Source organism: Gymnodraco acuticeps, unplaced genomic scaffold, assembly GCF_902827175.1.
Source record: "Gymnodraco acuticeps unplaced genomic scaffold, fGymAcu1.1, whole genome shotgun sequence".
Classification (NCBI taxonomy): domain Eukaryota; kingdom Metazoa; phylum Chordata; class Actinopteri; order Perciformes; family Bathydraconidae; genus Gymnodraco; species Gymnodraco acuticeps.
In genome coordinates, this window is record NW_022992344.1 from 151,832 (window position 1) to 171,146 (window position 19,315).

A 19,315-nucleotide genomic window follows, 5' to 3' on the forward strand; every position below is an offset into this window, starting at 1 on the left:
TGCAGAATCGCATTTTTCTGGAGGGTCTAGTAAGTGAACAAATCACCATACATACCGCTGTAACTATTACATTACTCATATTTCAATTTTTTGCTGTATTTTTATGAGCTTTAAATGAGAAATTACTGAATGGTTTTCACTGTTCAGCTGACAACAGTCCTAACAATCACTATTGGGGTGAATCTATTTCAGTGTAAATCTGGTAAACATCTTTTGAGTACATTATTTCGATGTGCACTTAGAGGGGAAAAGGTCTCTATAGTCAGGGGTGCACATAACTTGTTTGCCCTGGTTCTCAAAGGAGCACCTGGAGATGTTGCTTGGTGCTCATCCTTAAAATGAAATAAATAAACCGGTCTTTATTTGCCAGACACACGGCACAGAACACACAAAGGTGCACACAGAACACACATGCAGAGGTGAACACAGAACACACATGCAGAGGTGAACACAGAACACACATGCAGAGGTGAACACAGAACACACATGCAGAGGTGAACACAGAACACACATGCAGAGGTGAACACAAGACAACATTAGCACGACCAGTAATACAAGCTGTCATCACTACCCTCCTGACTGCTCTCCTCACTGTCTTCCTCTCTGTCAGACATGGTAGCTAATGATGTAGGCCTACTTCTTTCTCTCTGGTTGAGTCTGTGATTAGCTGCTTGCATCCACAAGTCAACAGCTGGGTTTGGGTCGAAAGTCCAGTTTTAAAAGGATATGTTTGGTTACTGTCCTATAGTATACATTGGAATGATTTCAAACCTGTTTATCCCAATAATTATAAAGGAGTGCCTTGAAAATATGTGTTTACATAAATTGTGACCAAACCGTTTGAACTTAGACTAAAGTGAACTATCTAAACACTCAGAGTAATTTACCTCACTGAGCTGTAGTTATCAGTCTCTCAGTCTGACTGGAGAGGACTCTCCCTCCACATCATTGTAGAAACATATTCTTCTTATATCCGCAGCTAGCACCAGATTCTAATAACAACAGCGCCGGTACCGGTGCACCCTCGCTCGCTCCCTCGCTCACTCGCACTTTGGCTGTGAGCTGCGGGTGCCAGATAAGCCAACATCCCCCCATTTTCATCACTTACAGGGCAAATGAAACGTGTAACCGGGGTGAAAAGGGTGTTACATTTACTTAATTATGAATGTTGTTACATCAAGGCCGAAAATTAGGATGAGCACCAACGGTCAAAAATGTTTTTTTCCCTCCCAGAACTGCCAGCGCAGCACCTCCACAGATCTGGCGCCCTAGGCAAAAATAAACGCCAGTGCGACGGGCCGGCCCTGCAACTCGCAAATATCTTTCTCTCTCTCTTCTCTCTCCTCTCTTCTTTCTTCTCTCTTTTCTCTTCTCCCTTCTCTCTCCCTCTCTCTCAATGTTGGTACGCAAATGCGCCTTTTTTCAAATGACCCGGTGCTCTTTTTTTGGCCGAGGTGCGCATGCGCACCTGCGCACCAGTTATGTGCAACCCTGTCTATAGTTGCTCTTAATTGGACAATAAGTTCTCACATTTTATTCAAAACTTTAACATCAATTTTGGTCTCATAACTAAAGGCAAACCATCTCTCTTGTGAAGCAAAGAGAATAGGGTCAAATAAAATTGGATGGTGAAACACAGCTAATGAGCAACAATAGCTCTCTCCATTTGAACTCTTTGGCTCTCTGTTCCATCAACAGTCAGCACTCTTAAGATGGTTGGCCAATCAATGGCACACATCTGCACGTCAACGTTTACAGAAGTCTAATTTAACCCAGATCTGAGTGCAATATGCTGCCATCTTAAATGTTGGCTGGAGCTTTCAAATCTTTACACAACAGATCCCGTTTACAGCAACACCATAAATGCCTTCAAGAAAAGTGTTGGGAAAATACTGAATGTACTCTTCCAATATCAGAGTAGCACATGATAACAAAGGCCCAACTGTAGCTGTTTACATCACACTATGTATGATTATCCAGAAAAGCATCCGGACTGTTTTAGGCATATGATAGCTATGCGATTAACCTGTTGAACCCCCGGGCGGAAAAACGCATCATCTGCAGGAAACAGCGTCTGAGGGCTTCTTAATATTTAATAAACTATGAATGTTTTATATCCATGTACAACAGTCTCACTCCCTGAACGTCCAGGAGCGATGCTTGGTCAGGGTCCCGTGGCGTGTAGTTGTGACGCGCCGAGTCTCCTTTAGCTTCATAAACGGACGCAAAGAGCTTTCAACTGATTGCAATGTATTCCCATCGGCGGCGGTATTTCACGCTCAGGGAAGCACCGCATCGGTCCATGTCGGCGGCGGCAGTGGACTTGAGGACTAATCACAGGGTTTGTCAAGCAAAGCACATGGTGTAGTCCCAAATGATAGCTGAGGATTCTGGGTAGCGTAGTGTCTTCTGCCATCCTAAACTCCGAAAAAATATTTGTTTCTCCGAATCGAAGGGGAAAAATACAAAAGCATTGTACACAATTTAAACCAATCAATGTTGTGTAATTAACAAGGATAATCTGGTGTTTTTGAGTTGATGAGTAGTGCAGATATCACTGTAAAATCAATTGACAGTAAAGAGAATACTTACTTCCGGGTGTAAAATCCTCCATTATCCAATGGGAATGGACGCTCACATTGCCTTTAAATGCTGCCGACATGGACCGATGCGGTGCTTCCCTGAGCGTGAAATACTCTTTCTGACCGTCAGAGCCAATGGAATCGAGGGGAACTCCCACATAGTCCTTATTTGGTAATGTGTGTGTGTGTGTGAGACTGCCGCATTGCCTAGACCGGAAGCAGCAGCCACTCTGGTGGCTACCATTAGCAGCTAACTTTTGCTCTCCGATTTTTACATAAAAATGGAATTATGGATTATAAATGAAATAATTTTTTTATACAGAGACGTTAAAAACCTATGGATTAACCGATTCAGCCGCGTTTTTTCTGGTTTTAATGCCATTGAACACGTCTTTTGATCAGATTGACAGCTACGGTGAGACGATCTCCCTAGAAGCTCCGTAAAGGTATGTGTTGTGATGTCTGTATTTGCTTCCCTTGTCGCGAGTCCGGATCACTCAGTGATGATACTATATACCTCAATAATCTGTGGAACCTCAGCTTTAATCGGATATCTTGTAAGTGCAGCTACGATAAGAAATAAGGGTACTTTTATCTTGAGTTCTGTGCCAATGTCCGTTAGCATTTTTAGCTAAGGGGTCATTTAGATGCTTCTTATGAGACTTGTTTTGGTAAAAATGGTTTGTATCGTCAGTTAGCTGAGATTATTTCCGTTAATCTGGTATAACACATTAATAGGTTCTTAAATATTAAGATCCCCTGAGACACAGTGTCGTGAAAGAAAAAAAAAGGGTCCCCGTCGGTTTAACAGGTTAAAGTTGGAATAAAGTATAAACTAAACAGCAAAGTATAATGCACAGCAATCCAAGTCCGATATGTTCATGAAAACTCCCAAGGAGACACCAACACTAACGTGGCCGAGTGGACTCCGGAGTTTGCTGCATGAGTTGCACTGTATGATCTGTGGTGTAGTGGGCTGTCACTCAAAAACTGAGTAGCCAATGGGGACACACCCCTGAAAGTCCCGCCCACCTGCACTGAAGAAATTGATACTTTGGACTAATTTTAAAAAAATTGCGCTAATTTGTTACAGCTAATTTTTTTAGTTTATTCCAACTTCATTTTTTAACCTAAAAAAATTAAGTTGAGTTAAGTGGAAAATATTGCTTCTGTCGAAGATATATATTTACATTCACACAAAGTAATGAGATGATTCATTCTGAAGACCGCACAACATTTATTACTTTGTTATAACTTTTCCTTTTGGACTAACCTCATATTTATATTAGATCTAAGTAGAGTTTTTAAGTTTGTGAAAAAAAATTGAAAAAAATACTTCATTTTGTTGCAGGCAATATTTTTTATTATAGCTTAAAATATTTTTATTTTATTACAAAGCAAACACTTTAATGTACATCAATACAATACTGTCTTTTGTTTACTGTAAACAAATTACATTTTACTTATAACACTTTGTTTAGCTCAGTTCACATAAAGACAGGAATATTCTCTTCAAAAGACCTTAACATTTATTGGGATGTCTTTAAAATATGCATCACCTATTCTGTTTTATAAAATACAAAAACAAATTAACTAAAAATAAATACATCAATAAATTAATACAATTCATTGAGTAAATTATGCAACCAATTTGCACTTATGTTAAAAATAAATAAAAGTAAATCAAGATCACTTTGGCTTTTTTTTTTTTACAAAACTCTCCTGTAGCCTTAACCAAATACATCACAAATATGCATATGAACATGTTAAACTAGCTTGCATATCTCTCCTTTAAAATGTAAATATGTAATGCGTTTAAACCTGGCTGCCTTTTAATTAAAGACTAGAACATATGCATGACATCTTGTTTTTCTTTACATTTTTAAACACTTCAACAATATTTTCTGCAGCTCTTAATAACAACTTCAGATAAACATGTATTAGCCTTAAGAAGGGTTTAAGTAGCATTACCAGAATCTGTGAAGTCACATTATTTTTTAACTTCAAATGAAACATACAGAGGCCAAAGCAATTAAGCAACGAAAAATGCAGTTCAATCCCTAGCATTGCAATCTTTGAACAAGGTTGGCCTTTTGTGTCAGTTCAATAATTTCAGCCAGATACGAGTTCACAGACGGTAAAGTTGTATTCTTGGACACCATCATCAGGTATTGGGATGACCTTGATAGTTGTCAAATCTTCAAGGTCAGCAGTGGATGTCAGGTTGACTAGTGCATCTCCAATGTCTCTGTCTTGATATTGCATTCTAAAACGTTCACCTATATAGAGTGCCACAGTGACACGTCCTAAAACCCGAAAGTAAGTCAGCATTTTATCACTTCCGGTTCCTTTGACAAAAAAGACAATGCAATTTCTCCATAGGATTTAGGAAAATATAGGTTGAAATAAGGTCTGTGGTTGACACACATTTAAGAGACGGATCACGTTTTGTTCAGCCGGATAATATCCACATGTCTACTAGGGCTAGGGCTGTGCGATTATGGCAAAAATCATAATCACGATTATTTGGGTCAATAATTGATATCACGATTATTTTGACGATTATTCATTGACCATTTATTGAACTTTAAAACAAATAATATTTTACCAATAAACAAGATCAATAAATATGTTGGAGCGCACTTCCAAAACCATACTAAACATATATTAATATGATAAATACAAATAAATTAGACCAAAATAAATTAAATCCAACATGTTGCAGTGCACTGTCACAACCTACTGAAAACTCCTTAACATATAGCCAACATTTTGGTAAAACATATTCAACATATTCCACTCAGTTAAACGTTGAAGGCTGGCCAACCGTCATGGTCCAGAAACAGGAAATAAATGTTGAACTACAATTTAAGACCAAATAAAAATGTTTAGGCCACCATGGCAAATGCTGGTAGGGCTGCTCATGTCATCTCTTAAAGATTTTTTGCAGCCTGTTGACATGGTCTGGTTTCAGAGATGAGCGCAGGCAGGTGACGATATTGCCACCTGTACTGAAGACCCTCTCTGAAGAGGAACTTTTGGCAGTGCTGCCACATATGACACAGGAAAAAAATAAAAGACTCTGAACCCTTTCTTTGCCATTATATAAAAATAGTGTTGCTACAAAAGTATAAATTAGGCTTACTAATAAGACAACTCAGATTTGAAGCAACACAGGAATCTGCTGCAACAGTGCAATAAAAAAGACAAAATTAATAGAATCAAACCCATTTTTTGTATAAAAAGAAATGCCTTTAAAATAGGATGCAAGCAACACTAGTTTATTAACCTGCATTGATAATAGACTATAATCAATTTAAGTTTGCATTCTTATACCATTTTGTACAATAATTATCATGAATAAGTTCAAACAAACTAAAGCTTACAGCTGATTAATAACGGTATCTAACTTGAGTTTTTATTATATCAAAAACCTGTTGAAATGCTACTGTTATTTTTACTGTCCCCAAAAAGCGCGTGGGCAGCCTCCAGGAATGTTTCTTTCATAACTTCGCCGTCTTTGAAAGACTTCATGTGTTTCTCAAGAACGTGACTTATCGTGTATAAGATGCTCTGGTAGCAGCCTTGCTCTTGTTGTTGGGCCTGGTGAAAATGGACTGCTGTGCGTTTAGCTGTCCTTTCAGGCCCCTCCCCTTTTGGAGCGTAGGGCAGAATTAGGAGGGAATTCCGTCTCGTAGCGTTTGTGCACTGTTTTGAAATGCCGCTCCTAAATGACCCTTCTTCGATAAAGCCACGCTCGTATTGCAGATGAGATAGATGGACTTTGAATTGGAATAGATACAAAAATAATCATCCTCCCACTCGGAGTGAAAATTATATATTTTGGGCTTTTTTGCTTCTGCCATAATTGACTGTCACTACTGTTGACACGGACAACAGTCAGCGAAATAGTGCCCACTGCCCACCAGCCACGCCCCGACACATGGGGTGAGGCCGGACAATCACAAAGCTTTGATGCGTTCATGTGCATTATTCTGGCACAGGAAGATTATGTTACAAGACATTAACGATAAAACAGAATATTGTTGTTCTATTTTTAGACATATCTCGCGATCGACTGGGAATCTCCCCGTGACCCTTCTTTTAAACTAGTTGCTGCACTTGTTCTGACATCTTCGCTTGCGCTGAACACTCACAACACATGTCACTCCCACGTGGCCGAGTGGGCTTTTAGGGAGGGGCGAAAGCGCACCCAGCAAAATAATCGTATTTTGTCAATTATGCTGTTTTCCTAATCGTCGCAAGCCATAATCGTAATCTCGATTAAAATACGATTAATTGCACAGCCCTAACTAGGGCTGTACCCGAATATTCGACTATTCGAATATTCGTTCGTTGGCCAACTATTCGGGTATCAATTTCATTATTCGGATATTCGTTTTTTAATTTTTTTTCAAAAACATATTTATTTTTTCTTAAATGTATGCTATCAATAAAGGAGGATTGCCATATTCTTATACTATATTTATACTTTTGAATTGCACTGTTAAAATGCGGAATTATATACAATCTCAGCCTGTGCTCCTGACATCGCGTTCACTCAGTCACGAACGCAAACGGCACGCTTCACCTCGCTTCACCTTGTTTCACACACCTGAACACAAAATGCCAAAGACTTCAGCTGTGTGGGACCATTTTAAATTGGACGACGGTAAGAAGAAGGCAGTGTGCCAAATATGCGACAAGAAACTGGCCTACCACGGTGGCACAACAACTCTGAAAAGTCACCGGATGCTGTAAGTAGTAGCCTAGCTTAGCTTAGCTGTTGTCAAGTTGCAATGATGAAGCTGCTTTATCCGCCGTTTAAACAGTAACGTTACACATGATAAAATCGTGCACTTACTTTGCTTGGAAAATAGTTGCAAGCAAGCAACTGTTGGAGTTTTGAGGTTTTTACAACCCCACTCGGCTCCGCGTGTCGTTTTGACGAGTTCTGCTTAAAATCATAACAGGAAGGAAATCAGACAGAGAACACCCAGATACCAGTTTAAACAATCTGTTTTAATTATCAAAGGTAATAATGCAATGCACTATAATACATTACAATACCATATAATACAATATACTAAAATCATATTGTAATGTTTTAAGAAGTAGCCGGCCCACTTCTGCCCTGTTCACTTGCTGCGGAGATCCTTCTGTCCTGACAGCATGTGAAGAGAGGCCGAACGTCAGGAATCGACAGGAGATATACCAGAAGACAGAAGGAAGGGGTGAGGTCAGCTGGTCATCTTTTCAGGTCCTCTCATTGGCAGACGCAAAATATGCTTTGTCACAGTGACCCAGCGCTGGCCAGCAGAAAACCAAACGGGCCCATTTTACAACAAAACACATCTTATCACCCAAGTCATGTGTTTCTTTATGAAAGCCATACTTGTTAGGAATAAAACAGTCACTATCCCATGACATCCTCAGAACTAGCTCACCAACAACGCCTAACTGTCTTCATACCCCCCCCAATCATCTCTGAACTTTTATTCACCCGAAGTAAGCTCACCCTTAGTCTAAAAGGACCATTGTCTCTCTTAACTGTGTGACTAAATTCTCAAGGCCTGCAGGATGCGCATAATTAACTTAGAACGAATTTAGCCACTATATCTAATGGTTAACCAAGAAAAACACTCAAAAGGGTAATCTTTTCACTCAAAACAGAACTCACAAGTCATTCTGCATTTTACCCCTCAAAAATAGCCTAAAACACCCTTTTGATGAAAAGGGTAAAAGTGAAAGAAAAAGACTATTGCGCTAATCTACTTTAGAGAAAAAGGGAACATTGTTTCAGGAATCTATAAAAAACCTCTCTATATTTAAGAGGAAAAATGTATTTTGTTCCTTCAACTATTAATACACAGGAATGTATATACCCACACATATATTTAGGGATAACATGATGCAATACACCTCTTATATATTGGTGAGATTAAAATGAATATACCAAAAATATGCTGCATCACCTCTTCTGCATAATACTCTTCATAAACTTCCGCAATTCCCCCTTTTTATCTCTTTCTCCAGAGATAAACTTTAAACAAGGCATTTTGAAACATATACCCACTGTCATTCTTTTCTACTGTGTCCATCCCCCAAACATTGTATAAATCCATCCGAAGCTGGTATTTAGAGTACTTGAAACCTTCATGGAGACAGAACACCACTTTCCATGGCAGTGAAGGAACCATGAGGGGGCAGCTGGGTGCTAGTGCAGTCTCCTTGTGTGGTGAATCATCAGCCCCCCCCCCCCTCAGAGGAATACGCCAACAAGGGGCAGCTGATAGGGAGGGGGAGATGCAGCTTTCCCTTCACAGGTGGAACTGATCAGAGAAGTAGACTCCTCTGCTGCCTCGACAAGTCCCCTGTGCCGTCCTGGCTTGCCGTGTCTTTGTCCCCCCGATCCGCTGACGGCAGCTTCTGGGCTGCCTGCTAGAGAGATGTCTTCCTCCTCCTCCTCCTCCGGCCCGCTGATGGCGGCTTCCGGGTCGATGCTGGAGAGATGTCTTCCCGATTCTCCTTCTCCGGCCCGCTGATGATGCCTCCCGGGTCGACTGCCTTGACGAGGGCCAGGTCTGTCCTGATGTCGTCTAGGGTCCTCGCAGGTGTTTTCCCGACCGCACACTGGCTCCAGTGGTACCAGTTGTCCCCCTTTCCTTCTAGGCGGACGGCATGGGATGTCCTCTGGGTCACTCGGTCGGGGCCGGAGAGCCTGGGGTTGAGCCACTTTGTCCTGATGACTTTCAGCCAGACGAACACCGCTGTGTCGGCCTCGTGCTTCTCGGGTCCCCCTTTTGGCGCCAGCAACCTGTGTGGAGAAATCTGATACAACTCCCTCAAGCCTACGCTCAGCTGTTTTGACCCACTTGGAGCCTGTTGGTGGGGTGTCTTGAAACAACAGCCGTCTGTGAACCGGTTTTCTAAATTAATTGTAGACCTCCTATCTGCCAGTACAGCTTCAGAATCTTAGTACTTGGATTGTGCCAACTAAATAAGAACCCCAACATCTTTAGGTAAACTAAATAACATATTTCAATAGCTCTGAATTTCTGACAAGCATCTGTGTTTATTTCTAAATGAAATCCTTGAGATCCTATTTAAAATCTAAATATAATATGAACTGCTAATGTTTCTGGTAAAGAAACACACTAATGTTATGGATTCAAAAACAACCAAAATCACGATACTAACAAAGTGAATGATTTCCTGGTGATACTGCTCTTACCTGTCAGTGCTTAGATATTATCACGCTGAAAAAATGAATACAGAATTCCAACAAACTGTCATCAAATGTCTTTCTATTATAAATTTAGATGAAATGTATATCCTCATAATGACCTAAACAATAAAGTCTATGGCTTTTACTTCTTTACCAGGCTAGTTACATGATGTTGTCTAAATTAAATTCTGTCATTACATTACTATGTTTTAGCTTTAACTGTAATATGGTCTTTCTACATTTCAAACCTCAGTTACTTTTATACCTGTTGAAACATTACTCACAGGTCAACTTCTTCAGTATTCCATTCTGGAATCACATCTCTCACAGTAGCCCCTTGGCCACTGATTCTGCATCTGTGTTACCTGTTATAACTCAACCAATATTAGAAACATGTCAACATTCATCAAACAGTATCTTATCCCCAGATATGGAGCAGGTCAATTCTAAAACCGTCAATCAATGGTCAGATTGAACAATCGAGTTGGGGCAGCCGTACACTCCCCCTTTTTACACATGACTCATGTGTAACCAAAATCCTGTATGGGAAGAAAACCTTCAGGTAATAATGGATTATAAGAAAATATCAAACATTTTTTCCCAAATGTACATCCATCATTTCCACAGTAAACACTCCAGTGAAATGAAGTGTTTCTCTCCATCCTTCAGTCCTAAAAGAAACAGAATCTTCATGTTTTAGTTTGAGTTCCACATTCTGCAAACTGCCACCTCCTGTGGGAGTGCACAAGTGCGGTTTTCCAATTCTGTGGAATGTTATTGAGGCCCAGAAAAATGTGTTAGTCCAAAAACATGCTTGATTAGTCATTGTTTTAAATCATGCAGTTGCACTGATCACATGCAGACATACACTCACATTCACACTCACACTGTCAGGTTGTAAAGTCAAGTTTGGTCAGGTCCACCCCAGAGTCAGTCATTCACAGTGCCTTGTCAAGTTACACTGTCGGTCAGGGTCAAAGGTCAGTTGGTCTCAGTCTTTTTTGGCCATGTGTCGTGCTCTGCAGAGACTTTGACATTTCAGCATAGGCCAGTATCCTTTGTCTACACAAATATGTATATATGGAGCGCCATCATTTATTAATTCACAATTACAACTATAATGTTCAAGATATCTCTAACTTTTCATTGAGACAGCTGCTTCCCACATTCCCCGAAAAGTGTTTAGCCAAAAAATGTCACTTCCTTATTGTACTACTACTGCAGTTTATCAACACCTAATCTATATTCAAATGTCTAATAGATCTATTTCAGAAACTTGTGCACATAATTATCATCTTGAGTCAAACCATTACTAGGATCTGTAAAGCTCTGCTATGTATTTCATAACTCATATTCATTTATCTTCAAATCTGGTCCACTTAAAAACAATGTTAACCTCTTTAACAGTGCGTGGAACCTTGGGTGTCCGAATATGTAACAATCACTCCTTCCTTTATCAAGGATTCTAAAAACAGAAGTCATTTCATCAATGGTTTGTAGCTAAATTCAGGAATTATCACTTATGGTAGGTATGTTTTTACTCTTTAACATCTCTAAATGTCAGTTAATTACTAACTAAATTAATGTCCATTAGGAGGTGGTGACGCTAGTCTTCCAAACTCATAATCTGGTGCCGTGCGCTTCCTGTGAAGCTGCATAAGATTTTAAAAACCACTGCAGGGTGGGTCGAGTGACCCCTCCTCCCTATTAGTCGTCAATAATATGCACCATTACAATGGGTGATTGAAGGCCTCACATTATGTCCAATTACAGCATCAGTCTTCTTTACTCTAAAATTACTTTTTAAATAGGAATATTTAGAAATGGAACAAATATTCAATCTTCAGAAAAGTTCTTAACCAATGTCTATCTAGTGAATAGCCAACATATTTGAAAATGTCAGATGTATAAAAATAAGCCTAAATACTCCCTTACCATCAAAGTCCAAATCTAGACATAAGGTGAACAGTTTTGGTAATGGACAATTTAACCTAAAAACAAAACAAAATTGGACTTGTGTCCTTGTTATTTGTTCTTCAAAATACATTAGCAAATACCTTGTGAAGTATTCGCAACATAACTAACCCTCTATAGCAGGGGTGGCCAACCAGTCAGAGGTTAAGAGCCACATTTTTTCTATGTTACTGCAAAGAGCCACATCAAACACACAGGCACTGATACCGCTTGTTTCCGTTTTTTTGTTTTCTGGAGACAAGATTTCAACCACGTCACTGATGCATTTTTGTGGCATTGGGATATATATTTTTTAAATCCTCTGGAGCAGAGAGAGGAGCTGTGGATTATTGTTATTGATTAATGCATCAGTGTTTCTTAGGGTCAAAAACACTAAATTCACAACTTAAAATGAAAGCGTTTAGTTTATTTAATAAAAGAGCACATGTTCAATGTGAAAAGTGACAGTAGTTATAGATTATTTGCAATTTGGTGCTATATATATTTTTTTTTTTAAATTATATATATTTTTTAAACACCTTGAATTTCAGGGGGGGGCGGGGCTCCGTTGGCGGGGCGCAGCGCCCCTCCAAAACAATGGTAGGGGAAACACTGGATAGTGTTTAATCAACGATAGGTTTCCCCCCCTCAAAGGTGATTGGTTCACTGCATCGCAGGTATTATTGTGATTGGCTCTTGGGCCACATCAAAATTAGACTTGCTGTCATCCTCTCATACTGACACCTGACACCACACATACACACGTAGGGAGAGCCGGGACGAAAGTAACACGGGACGAAAGTAACGGAGCGATTTTATCCGAGCCCAAACAACTTTGACCGGACAAATTACGTTAATACTTAACAGACCTACTAAATATCAGGTTTAACTGTCAGGAGTAGCTAGTGTTGTCACGATACCAACATTTTGGTTTCGATACCAAGTCAAGAATTGCGATTCCGATTATTTTTCGATACTTTTCTTAAAAAACAGTCTTAAATGTAATTATTGTGCTTTATTTCACACCAGAACCATAACCATAACACAAACTTTTAAACAATGAGAACAATAAATTAAATAAATGACAAGATTTCCTATTAAATACAATTAATACATTTCTTACAGACAGGCCTCGTGGTGTCCGTAGGCTTGCCCTCACTGTCAGAGATATCGCTCAAATACTTCCAAATTTCGCTTCTGGCGTCTTTTTTGTCAACAAGCCGAGGCGCAGCGGCAGCTGCACTCCCACTTGCAGCCATGCTTCTCGCTTTCTCACATGCTCTGGCAGCTAGCGCGTGCACGAGAGAGGGGAGGGACTTGAGCGTGCTTGAGAGGGGCGGGACTGCAGGCACGGCTGCAGTGCAGGGAGTGGAAGCAGAGCGCTGAACACACACGGCTCTTATTAAAACGGCGCTTTCTCACCGGAGTACTTTCCCCCGTCATTCTTAAAGTACCGATACTAATGAAACGGAGGAATCGTAACGTTTTTAACGACAGGGTATCGCGGTATACCTTTCAAGTATCGGTACACCGTGCAACACTAGTCAGGAGTCAGTGTCTCTCCCCCAAACTCACACATATACAATTCGATATGAACTGAAGAGCCGCATGAAACTAGGCAAAGAGCCGCATGCGGCTCGAGAGCCGCGGGTTGGCCACCCCTGCGAGTCTATAGGATATAAAATCCATTCATCTTTTTACTCATAGTTAGTTTATATGTCAAGATTATTAGGTGTGACCTAATAATCAGATGTGTTGTTTGCTAAACAAGGATATTAAACTTTAATCTTTTCAGTATTCCAGACCATCGTTTAAACAATCAGCCTCCCTTCTCAAACACTAAACCTATTGTTGTACACCACCCTCTGGAAAACTCTTGCACAGTTATGCTGTAAAATCATCGCATAATTTCTTCAGAGTCTGAACGATCTGAGACAAGCCCGGTCATAATGTGAACAGTCAGTGATGCGTTGTCTTCTGCAGCTGTAGTGAATTGGATCAATGAAACTCTTGTTTTGCACTGGGATGTCCTGAGGGGGAAGGAACCTCTGGATCAATGTGGTACAATCAGCAGACACACGTTGTCCTCTGCACAGCAGGAATCCCCAAAAACTGCAGTTCCTCTTCACACCACTGTTGCCTCGGCAACAAGGCCCAAGCAAAATGTCAAACCCTCCTCAGAGATGCGTTCTTTGCACAGTTCTTCTGTTTCTGTAGTGAGCAACTCTTCACCAACACACTGATTCAGAGTACAACCCAAAGGTGGCGCACATCTATCCAGTGCTGCTATAATCACAGCAAATCAGCAACTGGAGAAAAACTCAATTTAAATCTCTCCCCCAAAGGGTTACAAAATAAAATGGCTGAGTGTCTATATGGTCAGGAATGCTGAAACATGTGAATGTTAAAACAAACCAATGGCAGTAGTCTACCCAGATTCTTTACTCCATTAAAAGTAGTAAAACCACATTGTAAAATATCTTGTCTAGTTTCTAGTGTCTAGTTTAATTCTAGTCAGAAAAAAATAAAATAAACTTCATCTTTAAAATCTTCTTTAATTTGAAACCAAAAAAGGTCTTCCTTCTCCACCATGATCCTATTTCTACATCAAAGTCCAAACAAACTGATGATTTATCTTTAAAAACCATGAGGAATGACAGTTCTCATAAAACACTATTCTTCCTTACTTGATTTCCAAATCAAATGAGCCAAACAGGAAACCCTCCTTAACCACTTGCTTATTCTATTTTTTTTTTTTAATTGTTTATCTAACTTGTGTTACAAGCAGGTTAGATTTGTAACAGAACACAAAACTAACTGTATTTAGCGCTATATTTGAAAAACAAGTAATCTGATTACAGTTAATGAATATATATTTTGAACAGTTATTATTGGTGGAAAAGTTTCCTCACAAAATGTAATCTCCATTACTAAAGCTAAAACCTAAAGAAATCATCACGGAACAGTTTTTCTGTCCTTACCACTTAATTGTTTCAATACAAACTAAAAAGCGTTGTGAAAACTCCCACTCTTGAGAACACCTCTTATATATTGGTGAGATTAAAATGAATATACCAAAAATATGCTGCATCACCTCTTCTGCATAATACTCTTCATAAACTTCCGCACAACCGAATAGTTTTTTTATATTAGTTTTTCAATTTTATCCGAATAGTGAAAATAATAGGAGCAAGTTGTAAAACTTTAGACGGAATTTGGAACCATATTTGGTCCCCGGGTGCTGCACTGCGGCTGGGTTAAATGCAGAGGACACATTTAGTTTTAATGTATGCGAGTACGGAGACAATACATACATATAAATCGTAATAGTATGCTCTTTCTGCGCTTCTGCTTAACAGCGTGTTGTCAGGTGTCTCGGATTCGGAGCCTGTTATGAAACCTTTTGGAGAAAAACAAATTTATTAAAAAAAAATAATCTCTCCGCACCGAATATTCGAATATTCGCTGCTGATTACTACCGTATATCCAGAGCCCGAAAAATGGTATTCGGGACAGCCCTAATGTCTACCCTACTTTTATAATTTTCGAATCATAAATCTATTGATCATAAATCTATCAATTAGATTTATGATCCGGCTGAACAAAACGTGATCCGTCTCTTAAATGTATGTCAACCACAGACCTTATTTCCGGGTTTTAGGACGCATCACTGTGGCTCTCTATTTCACACACTTTCCTGACTTCATCAGTAAGTCCATTGTCTCTGGAATTCCATTAGGCAGAACTAGCTTCCTGGTGTCATCGGCATTCAGAAGAATTTGTAACTTGGCTGGCGTTTTCACGGTCATGTCAGGCAACCCAAAAGGAACTAGAAAAAACAAGAACATAAACAATGATATTAGTAATAGTGCAATGATACACTGATGACTGAATGTCAGTGTATGTCTCATAATAGTGACATGCCTGGAATGACAGAGCAAATTATTGCCACCAGTAACTATCAATAAACATACAGATGTGAGGATTGACTTTACATGCAACAATATTAATGAAGTGCAGTCTTGTATTTTGTATTTACTTGTACAATACATACTTTTTCTCATTTAACTTTAAAGGTCACATGTCATGGCCATTTCCACTGATCATAATTCCATTGTTGATGTCTACTAGAATAGATTTATACTGTGCAATTTTCCAAACTCACATTGTTTCGCATACAGCATCTCTGTAAACTACGTGAATTCACTAGGCTTGTTTGAGACAAGCAAGACCTGCGCAGACCTGCGCAGTTGCGATCGACGTCTTGCTAGTGCGTTGCATGATGGTTAGTCATTTTGTCCGACTTGCTCTGGAGGCCCACCCACATGAGACTTTGAAATTTCGCGGGACAAAGACGCCCGCAGCCTTGAGAGCGAGGCGAGGCGAGTTGGCGCAGTTCCTCTCCACGGGCTGCGGAAGCGAAATGCTTGATGGGAAACGTCTCGCTGGTATCTCGAGCTGAGCGCTCATTGGTGGTTTTTACCACGTGCTGCTGATGAAACTCTCCAATTGGCTGGCAAAAGTTTGTTGTTGTTTTGTGTCAGTTTTACGTCGCCACATCCATTCCCATTTTTCATCATTGTTCCACAATGTTTATCATCATGAAATTAATATCTATATATGTTATACTATACTGCTTACCGTTTTCATACTTTATATATCTTAGCATATTCATACACACTGTTCATGCTGCTCACAGGCTGATATCTAGTGTATTCATACCCCTCACTGTTTATTCATCATTCAATTCATTTTTATTCTGTAGGTTGTGTACATTACTTTTCACTTTACTGCTTGTTGCACCTGGTTAGAAGCTAAACTGCATTTCGTTGTCTCAGTACCTGTAATATGTGCAATAACAATAAAGTTGAATCTAATCTTGAGCAGGAACAAATGCATTTACTTAGTACATATCTGACATTAACGAATATACACATTTGTGCATTCTTTATAAATGCAAACTTGTCAAGACCACTGACGGAAGTAGTTTTGAAAAGTAATAAGTGGTTCTGTCTTTTACATGTATTCAACCCCCCTTGTACTGATTTGTTTAAAAATGAACTGACACTTGAGTCATTCATTTGTAGTGATATAATAATTGTGGGATTTCTATTGCATCCTCTTCATCTGCAACGAAAAACGCCAACGCAATTGCCGCCATTGCAAACCCAGCCAGTCAAGCCGACTCCGACTCCGAGCTGTCCGACTTAAGACGAGCTTTTTGACACCTCCCCCGGCTGCGATCGGCTACTCTCGTCTACTTTCGAGGCGAGCCGCAATGTGTCTCAAACAAGCCTAGTCTCTCCACTAAACGGCTCGTTGCAGCTCTTGCCCCCCCTCCCTGTGAGCCCAGTGTGCTCCGATTGGTCAGCTCGGCCCCTCTGTTCTGATTTGTCAACCACCAGAGAGGCTCTGCCCCTGTTGACATCTGCCGTAAAGTGGTTTAGCGGGTACTTAGCCCATGGTGTTTTTTCGGCTCTGAGCGGAGTAGCAGAAATGAAATGGCGTCAGTAAAGCCATATATGTACGAACCGGAGTCCGACCCTGAGAGTGAAACGGACGTCGGAAGTCGTCAGCAAATCCGACGACTTCTCAGTTGCAGTGGGCGACATTATTGTCACAAAAATTACATACCTAGTTTCTATTCTTGAGGCAAACCTCTCCTGTGACAAATTGGCATCCAATGTAATAAAAAAGTCAATCAAAGAACTAGATTCCTATACCGGATCTCCTCTCTGGTAAACAAAAACACCCTGAAAACTCTGGCAGGAGCACTCATTCAAGGGTACTATGACTATGCTTGCACGTCATGGTACCATAGCACCTCCAAGGCGCTAAAAATAAAACTTCAAACATCGCAAAATAAACTGGTCAGACTACTGCTTGACCTTTCATCTAGAACCCACCTCACCTCTGCCCACTTTGACAACCTAGGATGGCTTAGAGTAGACGACAGAGTACAGCTACTTGCAATGGGCCTGGTCTACAAGATCCACTACACCTCTATGGTACCCATGTACATGTCAAAATTATTCCCAAAGGTCAAGGAATACCATGATCATAACACCAGAGGGAGCTCCACAAATCATGTGAAACCCAGATTTGGCACAAAAAAGGGGGAATACACGTTTCGCAATTATGCCACATCAAGGTGGAACGCTCTTCCCACAACTGTAAAGGAAAGTAAAACTATACTTACCTTCAAAACCTCTCTTAAAGAGCACCTTCGGGGGAGAGCATTGCAAAACTGGCCCCGGTAATGGTACAAATCTCAACCTGTCGTTCAATGGACAGCTCCCCCCCCCCCCCCATCTATGTATATACTCGCATTTTAGACTCTGTTACTAACTGTATATCTGTAGACTTGGTATGTCTTAAATGTCCGGTTAGGATGTATTAGAACGAAATCTAAAATGAAAATTGTAAACAAGCAATCTGTATGTAAAAAAACCACCTGTATGTAAATTGTAAATAAGCCATCTGTATGTCAAATATGTCTTATATGTCTTAAATGACATGATGAATTGGAAATGGGGGACCCTGATGTAAACAAGACGAAAGTCTTTCTCTGGTCTGCATCCCCTTAACAATTGTATGTTTTGAGCTGTACTGTACTGTACCCAATATACAAGCTGTTAATAAACTTTTCAATCAATCAATCAATCAATTCAATCAACCGTGATGGACCTGATCCACCGTCCCAAACAAGAATACAGCAGGCGGTTTCACAGTGGAACGTTTTAATTTTGTATAGCTGCTATATTTCAGATGTAATGTTAGAACTTCATCATTTATCTACATCACAGTAACAAGTGTGTCCGCTGACTAACCAAACTTTCCAACTGTTGTTATTTAGGTGCACGTGTGGAAACTGCGCAGTAATGCCTACCGAGGTGGAAAACCTCTGTTGCAGGGAGATTAGAAAGGTGACAGTGTAGTGCCGATGAAAGGGATGGGCGGTGTGTTTAGAATCAGGTAAAATACATGTCTGCTCTGTCTGACAAGCTAGGAATGACAAGCTAAACCTAAGAGCACACACTAAAGGGTCCGTGTGGCAACACTATACCAAAGGTGAATTATGGTCAAAACAGGGTGTCACCACAACAAATACAAAAACACCAACAGTAGCACACAACATTATATACACCATACATACTTGTCAAGTCAATAGACTATATGCCCTTTTATTTATTCTATAGTAATTGAATGTTTATTTTGTAAACCTCGCCATAGTTGGATTTAATTGCTAAACGTATTATGTTACAAATATCTTATCCTCCTATAGGTTTTAACACGAATGCACCAAGTCCCAGAACCCATTGTGTGCATGGTTGACCACCCCGGACTAGAACCAAACTGCCTCAATCCCTACACCCTGCAGAATCTCCACAATATTTATCGGTTTGATTATGGACCTTTGAGGCGTAGAACTTAAGAAGAGCCAGTTATTTTTAGCTATAATAAACTAAAATAAATAAATAAAATAAAAATAAATGAAAAATCAAATAATGGTTTGCTATATATGAATGATCTAGGAGCAAATAATTCAGGG